A 17,536-nucleotide genomic window follows, 5' to 3' on the forward strand; every position below is an offset into this window, starting at 1 on the left:
AAAAAAAAAAAAAGGTTTTCCCTATTTCTTATCCTCATTTTTCCTATTTCCCATCCACCTAATTTTCCATCTCAAAAATCTTATTTACCACCAATATATTTATGTGTATCTTAAATCCTATCCCTTTGATTTTTTATTTACACTAGACTATTAAACAAAAAATCTAATTTATTGTCCACCACCGACCACTTCGTCTTCTTCCCCATCCTTAATCCACCACCACCCAATCACCAAGTAAATACCCGATCAAATTATCCAACTTGCATTCATGGACTTTAATACAGCTGATGCATTCCTTATTCCTTTCATTGTATAGCCAACATGGTTACTGTCCTATACAAATTTGTTCGAGACCCAACATTACTGTAATTATCTCGACTAGGATTTTACAGTGGTGGCTTTTACGGTAATCTATGGTTCTTAATTTTTATATTTTCTCTTGGATTTTCATTAATGAATCTCTCATAATAATAATGATTTTAATTAATTGCCAATTACCTCTTATACATGACCTTAACTTGATCATTTTCTTAGGTTTTTATTTTGATTATTAATCGCCAATTAACTCTTATACGTGACCAAGGTAGTCAATATCGGTTGTACAACCGATATTACAGGTTTTTATCGGATATCAGAAAATACCTATACGATATCGAAAATATCGGCGATACAAAGACGAAATGATATTATCGATTGTACAGGCCGGTACAGACCGATATATAGGTTTTACTTGTGCATCGATAATATCGGTTTCGTGAATAAATTTTTCATCAACATGCATCTAGTCTTTACAGACAAGTACAATGTCAATTGGAGAAGGTAAAAAGCCCTAATATATTATAATATAAAATTAATGACTATATGGTAAGATATAAGATGGAAACCACATTTCGATTGCAAGGCAGAGAAATATAAAAATAAATATGAAGGATAATAAAAAAATTTACCGGCATAATGGGACAACAATCACAACGCTGGCTAATAAACCACCTTGTATTTTGGAAATTTGAGATATGTGTATGATTCTTATTATTTTTTACTATGGTTTTATAATTATTTGAAATTCTATATTAAATGATATATCGCCTGTAAAAACAGATATTATCACTTGTATAGGTGTATAGGACCCGGTCGATACGATACCGACACACGATATTAACTACCTTGTACGTGAACTAAGAGTTTTTACTTGATCGTCTTCTTAGGTTTTTGTCTTGATCGGTAAAGAAGAAGATAAACAAAAATGTTGAAATGTTAATAGTTATGGTCATGACTAATTTAATTTGGTTCACTTTTATAGGTGGTAAATAGGACAAAAAAGAATTAAAAATAGATTAACTTTAGAAACTGTGAAAGGAATGGGAAATAGGAAAAATGAGGATAGGAAATAGGGAAAACCAAAAAAAATATAATATAATATGGTAGATTCAAAATTTGTAGGGAAACTAAGCATATACTAGTTCCCAGTATAATGTGAGTTTCACTGTCTGGTACAGAGGTAATTTGAAAAAGCATTTCATTTTGCCAATAGTGTGAGCGACAAGAGAAGTAGTAGGATGGATTTTGTGCGGTAAAACAAGTTAGTTTTGTCTCAAAACTAATTAATCCCCGTGGCATCATATGATCTTTCTGGAATTCTAGAATGGTTTTTAAGTCTGTAAAATTAGGATGGATAATCAAAAATTGGTGTAGATACTTTGAATTTGCCAGTGTAATGATCCAGAAAAATCCAGTAACTGTTTCCTATTTTGAAAATCGGCTACATTATCATATACTGTTATGAGGTTATTCCTCTTTTGTGAAGAAAAAAAAATAAAAAAAATCTTGTTGTCTCGACATGTACCACGTGAAGCTATGTCTCGGTAGAAAAGAATCAATTAATGCAGAATTCCTGTAATGGTGGATCTTAATCAATCTTACCTAAGAAAGTGATCATCTCCCAAAGTCCACACTTAAAAGAGAAGGAAAAGATGACAGACTCATTGTCTCATTTGGAGCGAACGAAATCTAAAAAACTAACCAGTTCTATCATATGCATCTTATACTATTAGGAAATAATATAGGAGTCTATATTTAGGAGATATACACTTTAAGGAGTTTGAGTTATATTAGGAAAGTGTCTATGTTTAGAGTTTGATCTTAGGTAGGAAAGTGCCTTGAGTGGTCGTCAAGTTTGTGAACAATATAAATAGGCTGTTAAGCCATAAGAATTATACACCAAGAATTATTATCAATGTAGTCTTTTAATGCTTCCGCGTTTATGCTCTCCTCTCTCTTGCTCGATCCTTAACATGGTATCAGAGCGAGGTGAGAGGAAGAGAGAGAGAAGGAGAAAGAGTTAGGGAAGTTTTTCATCGGTTTAGGGTTTAGGTTTTGAGTCAAAAAAAAAAAAAAAAAAAAAAAAAATTGTTGATCACGTTGGAGTTTCTCAAAAGCTTGAAGAGGTCCGATAAATTTGAAGGTTTTGCAAGTCATGATGTTACGTTCGTCTTGTGCGAAGTTCCGCTGCTCCGTAACTTGCTTCCTGTCAAGTCGTGTTCGTGTGCTGTTGACGTACCATATTGCTGCCCTAAACCTGCAGCCAAGATGGTCACAAGTTGAGGAACAGAAGAATAGAAATCGGTGGTTGCTGTCATATTCCGTTGATTGGTTGAGGTCAAGTTCGTGGAATTTTTGTCCAAGGTGGAACCAGATGGTGAAACTAGGGTTTGTGTCGATTGACTATGATCAATACGATGATGCTCAGGTAGAAGAAAAGATGTTGTTGGAATCAACGGAACTGTGATGACGATTGGTGGATGGAAGGAGGTGATGAGAAGTTAGAGTTTCCGAGTTGAAGGTTTACAGTTTGGAGTTTTTTGGACGAGATTTGATTGAAAAAATCCGTAAAGAATTGTTGCTGCGATCAATATGGAGAGATTGACATACAGAGTTCGGTGCGCTATGAGTTGTGTTTGCAACTGAGTATGGCGGTTGTTGATTGTTTCTGTCGATGTTTATTCTTTGTGATGTTGTGAATGGTGATGCTCACGGGTTGAAGTAGTCATTGTATCCGGAAAATCGTGCAGTTGAGAAGAAAGGGGATGAGTTATGGGATTACCGTGATTCATGGTTGATGGAGAAGACAGTGTTACACCGGAACAGAGTATGGTGATCGGATTTGGTGATTGATGAGGAGCTCAGAGATGTTGCTGCCATGATCAAGGGTTGAGGTTTGATGGAAGAAAGAGAAGACCAACAATGGAAGAAACACGAACTAAGTTCGTAGCTGCTAGAGTTTCAAACAGAGAAGGATTCTGTGGTCAAGACCAGGGACGTACCATTACTGCCCTAGATGGTCACAAGGTCCGTTTAAAAAAAAAAAAAAAAAAAAAGGAAAGAAAGAAAGTGTTATTGAAAATTTGTAACAGTTTGGGTGTTACAAAGAAGAATCGTTACAGAAGCGTAACGGAAGCAAGTGTGACAGTTCTGTCAGAGGTATTGCAGAAAGCTGTTAAACATGTTGGAAGAAGTGAAGTGTGGTTGAAGAGTTTGTGGCAGAAACTTGGAGATCCTACAAAGTGTGGCAGACTTTGTAAAGACGACAAGATTGTGAGAGAATCTTGAAGAACAAAGAAGTGTGAAGGTTTCGCAAAAATAGCGTGACTGGAATAAGAGAAGAAGAAACAACATTCATGTTGTGAAGAAAGAAAAAAAAAGAGAGAAGAAAACAATCACCAAGAGGTGATGAGAAAAAGAACAACAATAATAGGTTGAAATCCTATGAGTTGTCGAGAGAGTACAAAAAGTATTCTATCGAAGAAACCAAGAAACCAAGAGTACAAGAATTATTCTACGAAGGGAACCGAAATGTTCTAAAACTACGAAGATGGGACCGCAATGTCCTTAAACTACGAAGAGAGGACCGAAACGTCCTTAAACTACGAAGATGGAACCGAAATGTTCTAAAACTACGAAGATGGGACCGCAATGTCCTTAAACTTGCATTGGGACCGCAATGTCCTTAAACTACGAAGAGAGGACCGAAACGTCCTTAAACTACGAAGATGGAACCGAAATGTTCTAAAACTACGAAGATGGGACAGCAATGTCCTTAAACTTGCATTGGGACCGAAATGTCCTTAAACTACGAAGAGGACCGAAATGTCCTTAAACTACGAAGATGGGACCGTAATGTCCTTAAACTACGAAGGGGACCGAAACGTCCTTAAACTACGAAGAGGACCGAAATGTCCTTAAACTACGAAGATGGGACCGTAATGTCCTTAAACTACGAAGGAGACCGAAATGTCCTTAAACTACGAAGGGGACCGAAACGTCCTTAAACTACGATCTGAAGATTTTTGTTTCACCAAAGTGTTGAAAAAAAAAAGAAGAAAACTGAAGTTAAATTTCTTTTGTCCAGGATGGGCATTCGTGATCTACATGCTCCATCTTGAGGGAGGGTATTAGGAAATAATATAGGAGTCTATATTTAGGAGATATACACTTTAAGGAGTTTGAGTTATATTAGGAAAGTGTCTATGTTTAGAGTTTGATCTTAGGTAGGAAAGTACCTTGAGTGGTCGTCAAGTTTGTGAACAATATAAATAGGATGTTAAGCCATAAGAATTATACACCAAGAATTATTATCAATGTAGTCTTTTAATGCTTCCGCGTTTATGCTCTCCTCTCTCTTGCTCGATCCTTAACATGGTATCAGAGCGAGGTGAGAGAGAGAGAGAGAGGAGAAGGAGAAAGAGTTAGGGAAGTTTTTCATCGGTTTAGGGTTTAGGTTTGGAGTCAAAAAAAAAAAAAAAAAAAAAAAAAAAATTGTTGATCACGTTGGAGTTTCTCAAAAGCTTGAAGAGGTCCGATAAATTTGAAGGTTTTGCAAGTCATGATGTTACGTTCGTCTTGTGCGAAGTTCCGCTGCTCCGTAACTTGCTTCCTGTCAAGTCGTGTTCGTGTGCTGTTGACGTACCATATTGCTGCCCTAAACCTGCAGCCAAGATGGTCACAAGTTGAGGAACAGAAGAATATAAATCGGTGGTTGCTGTCATATTTCGTTGATTGGTTGAGGTCAAGTTCGTGGAATTTTTGTCCAAGGTGGAACCAGATGGTGAAACTAGGGTTTGTGTCGATTGACTATGATCAATACGATGATGCTCAGGTAGAAGAAAAGATGTTGTTGGAATCAACGGAACTGTGATGACGATTGGTGGATGGAAGGAGGTGATGAGAAGTTAGAGTTTCCGAGTTGAAGGTTTACAGTTTGGAGTTTTTTGGACGAGATTTGATTGAACAAATCCGTAAAGAATTGTTGCTGCGATCAATATGGAGAGATTGACATACAGAGTTCGGTGCGCTATGAGTTGTGTTTGCAACTGAGTATGGCGGTTGTTGATTGTTTCTGTCGATGTTTATTCTTTGTGATGTTGTGAATGGTGATGCTCACGGGTTGAAGTAGTCATTGTATCCGGAAAATCGTGCAGTTGAGAAGAAAGGGGATGAGTTATGGGATTACCGTGATTCATGGTTGATGGAGAAGACAGTTGTTACACCGGAACAGAGTATGGTGATCGGATTTGGTGATTGATGAGGAGCTCAGAGATGTTGCTGCCATGATCAAGGGTTGAGGTTTGATGGAAGAAAGAGAAGACCAACAATGGAAGAAACACGAACTAAGTTCGTAGCTGCTAGAGTTTCAAACAGAGAAGAAGTCTGTGGTCAAGACCAGGGACGTACCATTACTGCCCTAGATGGTCACAAGGTCCGTTTAAAAAAAAAAAAAAAAAAAAAAGGAAGAAGAAAGAAAGTGTTATTGAAAATTTGTAACAGTTTGGGTGTTACAAAGAGAATCGTTACAGAAGCGTAACGGAAGCAAGTGTGTCAGTTCTGTCAGAGGTATTGCAGAAAGCTGTTAAACATGTTTGGAAGAAGTGAAGTGTGGTTGAAGAGTTTGTGGCAGAAACTTGGAGATCCTACAAAGTGTGGCAGACTTTGTAAAGACGACAAGATTGTGAGAGAATCTTGAAGAACAAAGAAGTGTGAAGGTTTCGCAAAAATAGCGTGACTGGAATAGAGAAGAAGAAGAACAACAACATTCATGTTGTGAAGAAAGAAAAAAAAAAGAGAGAAGAAAACAATCACCAAGAGGTGATGAGAAAAAGAACAACAATAATAGGTTGAAATCCTATGAGTTGTCGAGAGAGTACAAAAAGTATTCTATCGAAGAAACCAAGAAACCAAGAGTACAAGAAGTATTCTACGAAGGGAACCGAAATGTTCTAAAACTACGAAGATGGGACCGCAATGTCCTTAAACTACGAAGAGAGAGACCGAAACGTCCTTAAACTACGAAGATGGAACCGAAATGTTCTAAAACTACGAAGATGGGACCGCAATGTCCTTAAACTTGATTGGGACCGCAATGTCCTTAAACTATGAAAGAGAGGACCGAAACGTCCTTAAACTACGAAGATGAAACCGAAATGTTCTAAAACTACGAAGATGGGACCGCAATGTCCTTAAACTTGCATTGGGACCGAAATGTCCTTAAACTACGAAGAGGACCGAAATGCCTTAAACTACGAAATGGGACCGTAATTCCTTAACTACGAAGGGGACCGAAACGTCCTTAAACTACGAAGAGGACCGAAATGTCCTTAAAACTATGAGAAGATGGGACCGTAATGTCCTTAAACTACGAAGGAGGAGACCGAAATTCCTTAAACTACGAAGGGGGACCGAAACGTCCTTAAAACTACGATCTGAAGATTTTTTTTTTCACCAAAGTGTTGAAAAAAAAAAGAAGAAAGAAACTGAAGTTAAATTTCTTTTGCCAGGATGGGCATCGTGATCTACATGCTCCATCTTGAGGGAGGGTATTAGGAAATAATATAGGAGTCTATATTTAGGAGATATACACTTTAAGGGTTGAGTTATATTAGGAAAGTGTCTATGTTTAGAGTTGATCTTAGGTAGGAAAGTGCCTTGAGGGTCGTCAAGTTTGTGAACAAAATAAATAGGCTGTTAAGTCATAAGAATTATACACCAGAATTATTATCAATGTAGTCTTTTAATTCTTCCGCGTTTATGCTCTCTCTCTCTTGCTCGATCCTTAACATGGTTATCAGACGAGGTTAGAGGAAGAGAGAGAGAGAGGAGAAGGAGAAAGAGTTAGGGAAGTTTTTCATCGGTTTAGGGGTTTAGGGTTTGAGTCAAAAAAAAAAAAAAAAAAAAAAAAAAAAAAAAATTGTTGATCACGTTGGAGTTCTCAAAAGCTTGAAGAGGTCGATAAATTTGAAGGTTTTGCAAGTCATGATGTTACGTTCGTCTTGTGCGAAAGTTCCGCTGCTCCGTAACCTTGCTCCTGTCAAGTCGTGTTCGTGTGATGTTGACGTACCATATTGCTGCCCTAAACCTGCAGCCAAGATGGTCACAAGTGAGAACAGAAGAATAGAAATCGGTGGTTTGCTGTCATATTTCGTTGATTGGTTGAGGTCAAGTTTCGTGGAATTTTGTCCAAGTGGACCAGATGGTGAAACTAGGGTTTGGTCGATTGACTATGATCAATACGATGATGCTCAGGTAGAAGAAAGAAAAGATGTTGTTGGAAATCAACGGAACTGTGAATGACGATTGGTGGATGGAGGAGGTTGATGAAAGTTAGAGTTTCCGAGTTGAAGGTTTTACAGTTTGGAGTTTTTTGGACGAGATTTGATTGAAAAAATCCGTAAAAAGAATTGTTGCTGCGATCAATATGGGAGGAGATTGACATACAGAGTTCGGTGCGCTATGAGTTGTGTTTGCAAGAACTGAGTATGGCGGTTGTTGATTGTTTTCTGTCGATGTTTATTCTTTGTGATGTTGTGAATGGTGATGCTCACGGGTTGAAGTAGTCATTGTATCCGGAAAATCGTGCAGTAGTCAGTGAGAAGAAAGGGGATGAGTTATGGGATTACCGTGATTCATGGTTGATGGAAGAAGAAGACAGTGTTGTAAACTACCGGAACAGAGTATGGTGATCGGATTTGGTGATTGATGAGGAGCTCAGAGATGTTGCTTGCTGCATGATCAAGGGTTGAGGTTTGATGGAAGAAAGAAGAAAGAGAAGACCAACAATGGAAGAAAACACGAACTAAGTTCGTAGCTGCTAGAGTTTCAACAGAGAAGGAGTCTGTGGTCAAGACCAGGGGAAATTACTCCTAGATGGTAACAAGGTCCGTTTAAAAAAAAAAAAAAAAAAAAAAAAAAAAAAAAGAAAGAGAAAGAAAGTGTTTTGAAAATTTGTAACAGTTTGGGTGTTACAAAGAAGAATGTTACAGAAGCGTAACGGAAGCAAGTGGTGACAGTTCTGTCAGAGGTATTGCAGAAAGCTGTTAAACATGTTGGAAGAAGTGAAGTGTGGTTGAAGAGTTTTGTGGCAGAAACTTGGAGATCCTACAAAGTGTGCAGACTTTGTAAAGAAAGCCGACAGATTGTGAGAGAATCTTGAAGAACAAAGAAGGTGAAGGTTTCGCAAAAATAGCGTGACTGGAATAAGAGAAGAAGAAGAAACAACATTCATGTTGTGAAGAAAGAAAAAAAAAAAAGAGAACAAAACAATCACCAAGAGGTGATGAGAAAAGAACAACAATAATAGGTTGAAATCCTATGAGTTGTCGAGGAGAGTACAAAAGTATTCTATCGAAGAAAAGAGAAACCAAGAAAACAAGAGTACAGAATTATTCTACGAAGGGAACCGAAATGTTCTAAAAACTACGAAGATGGGACCGCAATGTCCTTAAACTACGAAGAGAGACCGAACACGTCCTTAAACTACGAAGATGGAAACCGAATGTTCTAAAACTACGAAGATGGACCGCAATGTCCTTAAACTTGCATTGGGGACCGCAAGGTCCTTAACTACGAAGAGGACCGAAAACGTCCTTAAACTACGAAGATGAACCGAAATGTTCTAAAACTACGTAATGGGACCGCAATGTCCTTAAACTTGCATTGGGACCGAAATGTCCTTAAACTACGAAGAGGACCGAAATGTCCTTAAACTACGAAGAGATGGGACATTTCGGTTATAATTCTTATGGCTATTCATCACCCTATTTTTCACCTCATCGTTTATATAAATAAACACACTAGCCATCGTATATTCCATCATCAATCCTGCTACTTGACGCTGTAACAGCTGGTTGACAACGTTTTCTGACGTGGCAACGACTTGGTGGAGGGAGGAATCTAATGCTACAACACGTCATAATAATTATAAAAACTAAAACTAAATTTTCGATCTTCTTTTGCTCTTCTTCTTCTTCCGAAGAGAAGAATATAGTTCTTCTTCAAAAAAAATTTTATAGATAAACGTTTAAAATACTAAACATATAACAACCGAGATAGTATGGTTACAAGTAAACAAATCGTTTGAAATCCTAGATCAGATTTCTAGGACTCGCTAATATCAGAAGGTCTTTCATGGCCCGTGAGATTCCTTGTCTTAAATTTGTTATTTTTTGAGGATTATTGTTAATGAACAATGCTAAATGACCAATTAATTAGGTTTAGAAATATTTTTGTAGATAGATCAAAGGTTGTCAGCAATTAGTCATTCTGACCGGGATCAAAGGTTTTTTCATATTGATTTTTACTTTTATAGATTTTTATAACTATCTCAATCAAGATGATTTAGATGTTTTGGACGACCATAAACAATAAAATATTGTGGTTTTGTGGAAAAAATAATCAGTAATGAAGACGGAAGATTTTGGGAGGAGATGAGAATCAAATAAAAGACGAACAAAGGTTTGCTTGTTGTTCATGATGTTAAATTTGATGAATATCTCACGGCAGGAAGAGTTTTCAATTTATGTTCAATAACACCTAGGTTATCTAGTTAATTCATGTTTCATAAAATCAATCGATTATGTGAGGGTGCATGATTGCGACAAAACCAAAAAAAATCAGAAGCATTTTGGTTTTAAGTGACGTGGGAAGAATAAAAAGACACTCTATCAGCCACATCAGACAATGCTGTTAACGAGCGGTCATTCAGCTAGCTATATACCATTTTCGATTCCATCATCCCACAACTCAATCCAGTTCTACTGAAATCATTTCCGATGTCTCTCTCCCACTTAGCCACCACCACAATCTCCAATTCCACCGTTTCTGGAAACCCTCTCCGTAGGTCGTCCAAAACAAACAATTGCGGATCTGTTCGCCTTTCAAACCGCACACCATACACCTCTTGTGAGCTCAACCACAACCAAAATCAAGAACCTACTCACAATGGCGGCATTGATAGGAGAAATGTGCTCTTAGGGTTGGGAGTAGTGCATGGAGCCACTGCTACTATTGCCAACAATGCAATTGGAGCTCCAATGGTACCGCCTGACTTGGCAACTTGTGATCCCAGCAAACCATCCGCAACCGATGATGAAACCAAACAAAAATTAACTGCTGTCCACCTTATTCCTCAGCCAACATCGTCGATTTCAAACCACCATCATCTTCAGAGCCATTACGAGTCCGCAAAGCTGCCCACAAATATAATTCTGATGACATTGCGAAATTCGAAAAAGCCATTGCTGCGATGAAAGCATTACCAAAGGACGATCCGTGGAGTTTCGGTCAGCAAGCCACCATTCACTGCACTTTCTGTAATGGAGCTTTTAATCAGTTGAATTCAAACACTCTGCTTCAAATTCATGGAAGTTGGTTTTTCCTTCCATGGCATCGTTACTACCTCTACTTCTGGGAGAGAATTCTTGGGAAACTCATTGGTGATGATACTTTTGCTATCCCTTTCTGGAACTGGGATACTCCTAAAGGGATGTACTTGCCGAAGATGTACCAGAATGTTAACTCACCTCTTTATGATGGAACTCGGAACAAAGAACATTATACGTCGATGATCGATTACAAGTATGATATAACATCGGATGCACCTAATCCCAAAGAAAATTCTCAACAAATTGCTGAAACTGAAATTCGGAACTTAGCTGAGATTGATAGTATATTCAAAGAAACGTTGCAACTACCAGCGCTTTTCATGGGGAAAGCACAAAGGGGTGGAGAGAAGCCTGCTGAAGCACAAGGGAGGAATGAGGCTTTGCACAACGTTTTTCATCAATGGGTTGGACCTCTTCAAACCCCTTACCATAATATGGGAAACTTCGCCACTGCCGGTAAGGATCCTGTGTTTTACGGTCACCATGGTAATATGGGTCGTATGTGGGATATCTATAGCAAACTCCGTGGACAGAAAGTTGAGTTCAGAGATCCTGATTGGCTCGAATCAGCTTTCATCTTCTATGATGAGAATCGCCAAGTTGTCAAGGTTAAGGTAGGTCATTCTCGATTACACCCTCTCATCATAATAGGTTATAATTGTGGCCGATCATTATTCAAATTCATATATACTTGAAATTAGCGTGTTATAAGGCCCGACTCTTACATTATACATCCGTGCAGGTGAAGGATTGTCTAACCCCGGAGAGCCTGAGATATAGTTACGCTCCAGAACCCCTTGCATGGACAACAATTCGTCGAAAGTACAAGAAACTCCAGAATGCAGCACAGACAAGGAGCGCAGGTGACTCACTGAAACTAAAACCAGTTTCCGAGTTTGGATCAAGCCCAACAAACTTAACAGAGCCAATCCAAGTGCTAGTGCAAAGGCCAAAGACATCAAGGACCAAAAATGAGAAAGCAGATGCAGTTGAAGTTTTATTCGTGGATGGAATACAGATTCCACACGGGTCAACAGCAAGGTTCGATGTTTACGTGACAAAACCAATTGCAGGACTAGCCGGTCCCCATAACGGAGAATTAGCTGGTAGTTTTGTGAAAGTTCCTCATGCTCATCATGGATCATCTAATGGTGCAGTTCATACTCACACCTCAAGTTTGGAATTGGGTATCAGTACTTTACTTGAAGAAATTGATGCTGAAAGCTCAGAGAAATTGGTTGTGAGTTTGATTCCTCGAAGTGGTGAGGTTATTGTTGGTGGAGTTCAGATCCGTTTGGTGGATGTGTTGACGATGATGAGTAAACTGCAACATGCCTTGCGACATCTCGTTATCAGTATTAGTCCCGAGTTGGTACTTAATAGGGACTTGTGTTTCCCGATTTCAATTTCGTGTCTTTGCTAATTTTCTTATTTTTGAATCATGATGTGGGTTTGCTGTGGTAGCTATCTGGATTACTGATTTATGAGTTCATAATAAAGTAAGCTAAGGTGCATTTACATGATCAACTAACACTTCTGGTTCTTAACCGGAATAGTGTTACCTTGATACTAAATGCATTTTAATCTTAATTGTTTAATCTCTTACGCCCATCTATAATTGAATTGAAAATTTGTTTTTTGACTTTTACTGTATCTGTACTCAAATTAGAGAAATACTATAGGCATAATCTCGACAGAATATTTGCATTATTCCTAGATACAATTCAAGTTTCCATTGGTTTTAATAATGCCCACCAACTTTTATGGCCCCCTACACTAATGGCAGTTCTCTGCTTCCCATTTGCTCCTCAAAGAAAGGTGAGATCCACGCCTCTGAGTGTTGGATTGAGATCGGGTATCCAACTTGGAAACATTTTTCCTTTCTTTTTTCCTTGATCAACTAAATGAGATATACGCTTCCTGATGATATTTCTCTTTTCTTTGAACAAATGGCTTAAGCACAAGCAAGATTTGAAAATAGAAATGAGACGACGAGATGATTTCACCCTATATCAATTTTACAAGGATATCACTAAAACACCTCTCAAGATCCAGTCCCCTTGGTGCCTCACTCCCAATCTAGATTACATTGGTTTCTCACTACTGAGGAAAAAAATAAGAGTTACTTTTATTGTAAAGTTTCATTTTTTCCTAAAAGTTTCATTTATCTTCTAAACTTTCCTTTATTTCCTTTTAATCGACATGGGAAAAATATCGTTTGGTTTTTTTTAGGTGGTCCCATCTCTGTTTAGTCCTTTGGGAAAACGCCTTTATTGTTTGGTCCATAATAATTTAAAAAATACTCCCTCCGTACCTATTATATAGGCGGAATTTCCATTTTTCCTTGTACCACTATATAGGCGAAGTCCAAATTTCATAACGCTTTTTTACTTATATTACCCCTATTTATTTGCTTGGGAATCATCACATTGAGTATATGTCTCTAACATTGGAAATATAATTAAGGGTAAAACAGGAAAAAGCATAGAAATGTATAAAATCAATAAAAGTTTCTTAATCTAAGAGAATTGGTCCCTGTGCCTATATATGTGGTACGGAGGGAGTATAAAACAGACAAAATTAACCTTCCGTGTTAATTTTTACTTATTTTCTTGTAGCAGTTCATTCGTCAAAATGAACTCCTGTTGATTTCTACTTATTTTTTCAGAAAACATATAAACCAGAGTTCTTTCCAGAATATGAACTCCATATAAAAACCTAAAAAAACAGAGTTCATTCCAGAAATGAACTCCATATAAAATCTCAAAAATACCAGAGTTCATTCCAGAAATGAACTCCATATAAAAACCTAAAAAAACAGAGTTCATTCCAGAAATGAACTCCATATAAAAACCTAAAAAAAACAGAGTTCATTCCAGAAATGAATTCCATATAATAACTTAAAAAAAAACAGAGTTCATTTCTGGAATGAACTGCAGTAGCATCATCTTCGTCATCTTCAACAGCAGCAGCAAACATCATCGTCTTTAACAGCAGCAGAACTTCATCTTTAACACGAGCAGCAAAATCAAGATCTAGATTTTCAACATCAAAATCAAAAAAATACATCCAAAGCAGCAGCGGATCCATGAAATCGTCGTCATCGTTTTCTTCTTGTTTCTCCGTCATCTTTATCATCTTGTTGCTTGTTTCATATCAACAGTTGACGAAAACGAAAAATAAAAGATGGAGACGAAGAACTTCAACAGTAGCGGCATCGTTTCTTGTTTCACATCATCTCTGCAAATTAATACCCTAGAAAATCTTCATCTTTTCTATGTAGCAACAACAAAAGAAAAAACCAGGGAAGTGAAATGTATTGGTGGTATGCCACGATTTTCAAATATACCGGTAGTTAGGCCATTATTTTGTAGTTTTGGATTTTGTACATTGAAAATGGAACCGAACCCACAGTTGTCTAAAATCTGTTTAGCAGTTGGAAACCTAGAAATTGAGGTATACATTTCATGAATTGGACTTATACTTCAATGTCTCAACGATTCCGAACTACTCACTGTCGTACCAAGGATTTTCAATTTATGATCAATATGTTCTATTGAAGAAACCGGTAATCTATCTTCCATAAGTCGTTGAAATCCATCCGAGTCCATATATGGCACACAAGTACACAAATCATCACAAAACAATCCATTTTATTCAAAAATCTACAATGGATGTATTTTACAAATACCAACAACAAAAATCAGCCACATTGTCTACTAAATTACGACAATCCTAAATCATCAATAACAATACCATATCCATATTCATTTAATTATTCCTCAATAATTTATTCATCAATACTAAATCATCAAAAACAATACCATATCCATATCAATAAAAAACATATCCATATCAAAATTCATTCATACACAACACCTTATTTGATTTAAAGAAGGTAAATGCTTCACCAGTTGGTAATGAACAAACCATTCAATTTGAGCTCCAAAATCACACAACAAGGTCTTCAAATCGAAAGTGTTGAGGAGGAGAGAAATAGGGAAGAAGGATGAAGAAAACAATAATGGTCGACTAGCTCTGCTTCTGTGTTCTTAAACCTATGAAACACATACTCAGTACTCGTTTTTTGGTCAAGTCAACGATTTGACTTATATGAGTACTGAGTACGCGTTTGGAATTATTCATACGGGTACTGAGTACGCGTCTCGGGTAGGGAAGGGATGAGAGGACACCATAGCAAGATTGCCTTTCATGTGCCATCCCTTCCCTACATTTGAGGGATATGGAAGGGATAGCTAGCACTATAGTGCTAGCTCTAAGAGCTATCAGAACATCTCCAATAGAAGGTGGAAAAATTATTTTTTAATGACATGTAGAATTTTAAACCTTCATTTAAAATATATTCATCTCTAACAGTAAGTCCTACAAAATAGGAGAGATGGTTATAGACTTGCCAGGTGCACAAATTTGTGCACACTTCAATCCCAGAAGCAGAAACCAGAATAAAACTCAAATTATTATCACCGCTAAATTGGGGGCCTAGGAAAATAATTGGGGACCTCTAGCTACAGGACAAAAAAGGTCATGAAATAGTATTGGAGGTTGTCCCTTATCCCCAATTTTTTTAAATGGCTAAACTATCCCAAATAATTAGTGGTAATTAGTAATTAAGTTAAGCTAATTAATTGGTAATTAAGTTAAGCTAATTAATTGATAATTAATTTAGTTAGATTAAAATCATATTTAAGGATTAAATTTTGATAATAGAAAAATTGTATTTTTGTGTTGGAGAGAGGAAGAAAGTGAGTTTTGAGGGAAAATTTAGGTTATTTGAAATGAGTGATTCTAGTGGAGGAAATGATGTAGGTGAAGATTCAAACAACATACATGATTGTGTTGATGGTGAGATTGTCTCAACTAATCCTATGGATTGGATGTTTGATGAAGAGATGTTAATAGAGGAAGCTTTGATAAATGATGCAAATGAAGATCCTATTGCTCAAAATGAAGGAACCAATCCTCCATATGAAGAACCCGAAGCTCAAAACAATCATGTAAACTTCATATACTCTTCAAATTGCATGAATGCGCTCCGAGTGGTCGATTCATGGACACCATGCAACTACTCAGTGTGAGGGTCGTTAGGTCGAGAGGTTAAAAAACCAACGACCCTGATGAGTCGTCAATGATTTGTCACAACAGTTGAAGACTCCAACCTGCAACTTTTACAAGTTATGAAAAATCGTCAACCAAGTGTGATAGCATTGACGACTCTCATCTAGAGTCGTTAACTTAATATGTTTAGAATCCGACGACTCTAAAAAAAAAAAAGTTCAAGGGTCGTTAGGAAAGAAAAGAAGCTAAAACGACCCTTAGAAATAATTGATGACTCTGATTATTCATTGACGATTCTCAAAGTAAAATTGACGATTCAATTGCTTTCTATTGATGACCCTTACACTTTTGTTGACAGAAGAGTTGTATATGAAGGGTACTGAGTCGTTAATTTCATAAATTGGTCGTCAACATAGGATCGTTAACACATTATTAATTAATTGACGGCCCTTTCATTTTTTCAAACAGAGAGGTGGTTTGGAATAAACATAGAGTCGTTGATGATTAAAAAGGGTCGTCGAAAGAATTTTTTCACCTGCACCTAATGGTTAACGACTCATCATGAATGAAACATGCAGTTCAAGAATGGTTAAGAAAAAAACTTCGTAACCAACGACTCAAAACTAGGGAAAAAATTATTGGTAGGGTCGTTTTCACCTCCACCCTAATGGTTAATGATTTTTCATAAATTCCACATGCAGATCAAAAATCGTTAAGCAACAAAACTTCGATGTTAACGACCTTTTTTCTGAAACTGCAATTATAAATCGGATGAAAAAAATATTTCTCCACAATCGTTAATGGAGAAAATGGGGACGATAGGGAGAATGGGAGGAGAAGAAGAAGAGTTTCGGGTTCGAATGAAAATTGGGGACCTATCTTAAGTGTTAATAGAATTTTAGGGTTAACTTTTAGAAAAGGGTAAAATGATATTTCACCATCATCATTTTGGAAGCCCTCTAATTTTTCTAGTGTGGGTATAAATTTAGTGAGCCTCCAATTAAGCGCTGATTATTATTTATGCTTAATTATGGAATTTATTATTACGTGAGATTCGCATATATGTGGTGTTATCAACATATAATCCAACACTTATGAAGTAACTAATACATGAGATCCACGATGCTAAGATACATTAGTTGATACTAATTCATTTTGTTGATAACACAAAAGGTCACTTATTAGTTGCCAGAGTACCCAAATTATGTACTATAAATCATAATTCAACGATTGAGAAATTTATTAATAATTATTGCATGAGATTCACGATGCTAATCTGACAACTAAGCGCTGCAATTTTAAAAACCGTGGCTGTTTGGTATACTAAAAAAAAACATAGTCGTTTGCACGGTACACCAACACCTACTTGAAATCCAATGACCGATTGTTTTTTTTTTTTTTTTTGGTTAGCTGATCTGACGGGCCTTATCGCCTCTCGGTGAAAACTGGAAGCCTCCTTCCTTACCCTGATCTCCTTAGAGCTGTTAAAGTGAGTAAGTTATACTTATAGACTTACTAGGTGCACAAATTTGTGCACACTTCAAACCCGTACATTGCTTTATTGTCATTTCTAAACAAGGAATCAGAAGATAAACGTAATAAAACTCAAATTATTATTTATGCTTAATTATGAAATTAATTATTACATGAGATCCGCATATGCTTCTAAGATATAATCCAACTCTTGAGAAGTTAATTATTACATGAGATCCACGACGCTAAGATACATTAGCCGATACTAATTCATTTTG

The 17,536-nt window shown here is 37.0% G+C and overlaps 1 pseudogene; it reads left to right on the forward strand.

The window, feature by feature from the left end:
* Positions 1-9,965: 9,965 nt before the first annotated feature.
* On the forward strand, positions 9,966-12,212 carry LOC113326324 (annotated as a pseudogene).
* Positions 12,213-17,536: the final 5,324 nt, after the last annotated feature.

Source organism: Papaver somniferum, unplaced genomic scaffold (genome assembly GCF_003573695.1).
Source record: "Papaver somniferum cultivar HN1 unplaced genomic scaffold, ASM357369v1 unplaced-scaffold_10, whole genome shotgun sequence".
NCBI lineage: Eukaryota > Viridiplantae > Streptophyta > Magnoliopsida > Ranunculales > Papaveraceae > Papaver > Papaver somniferum.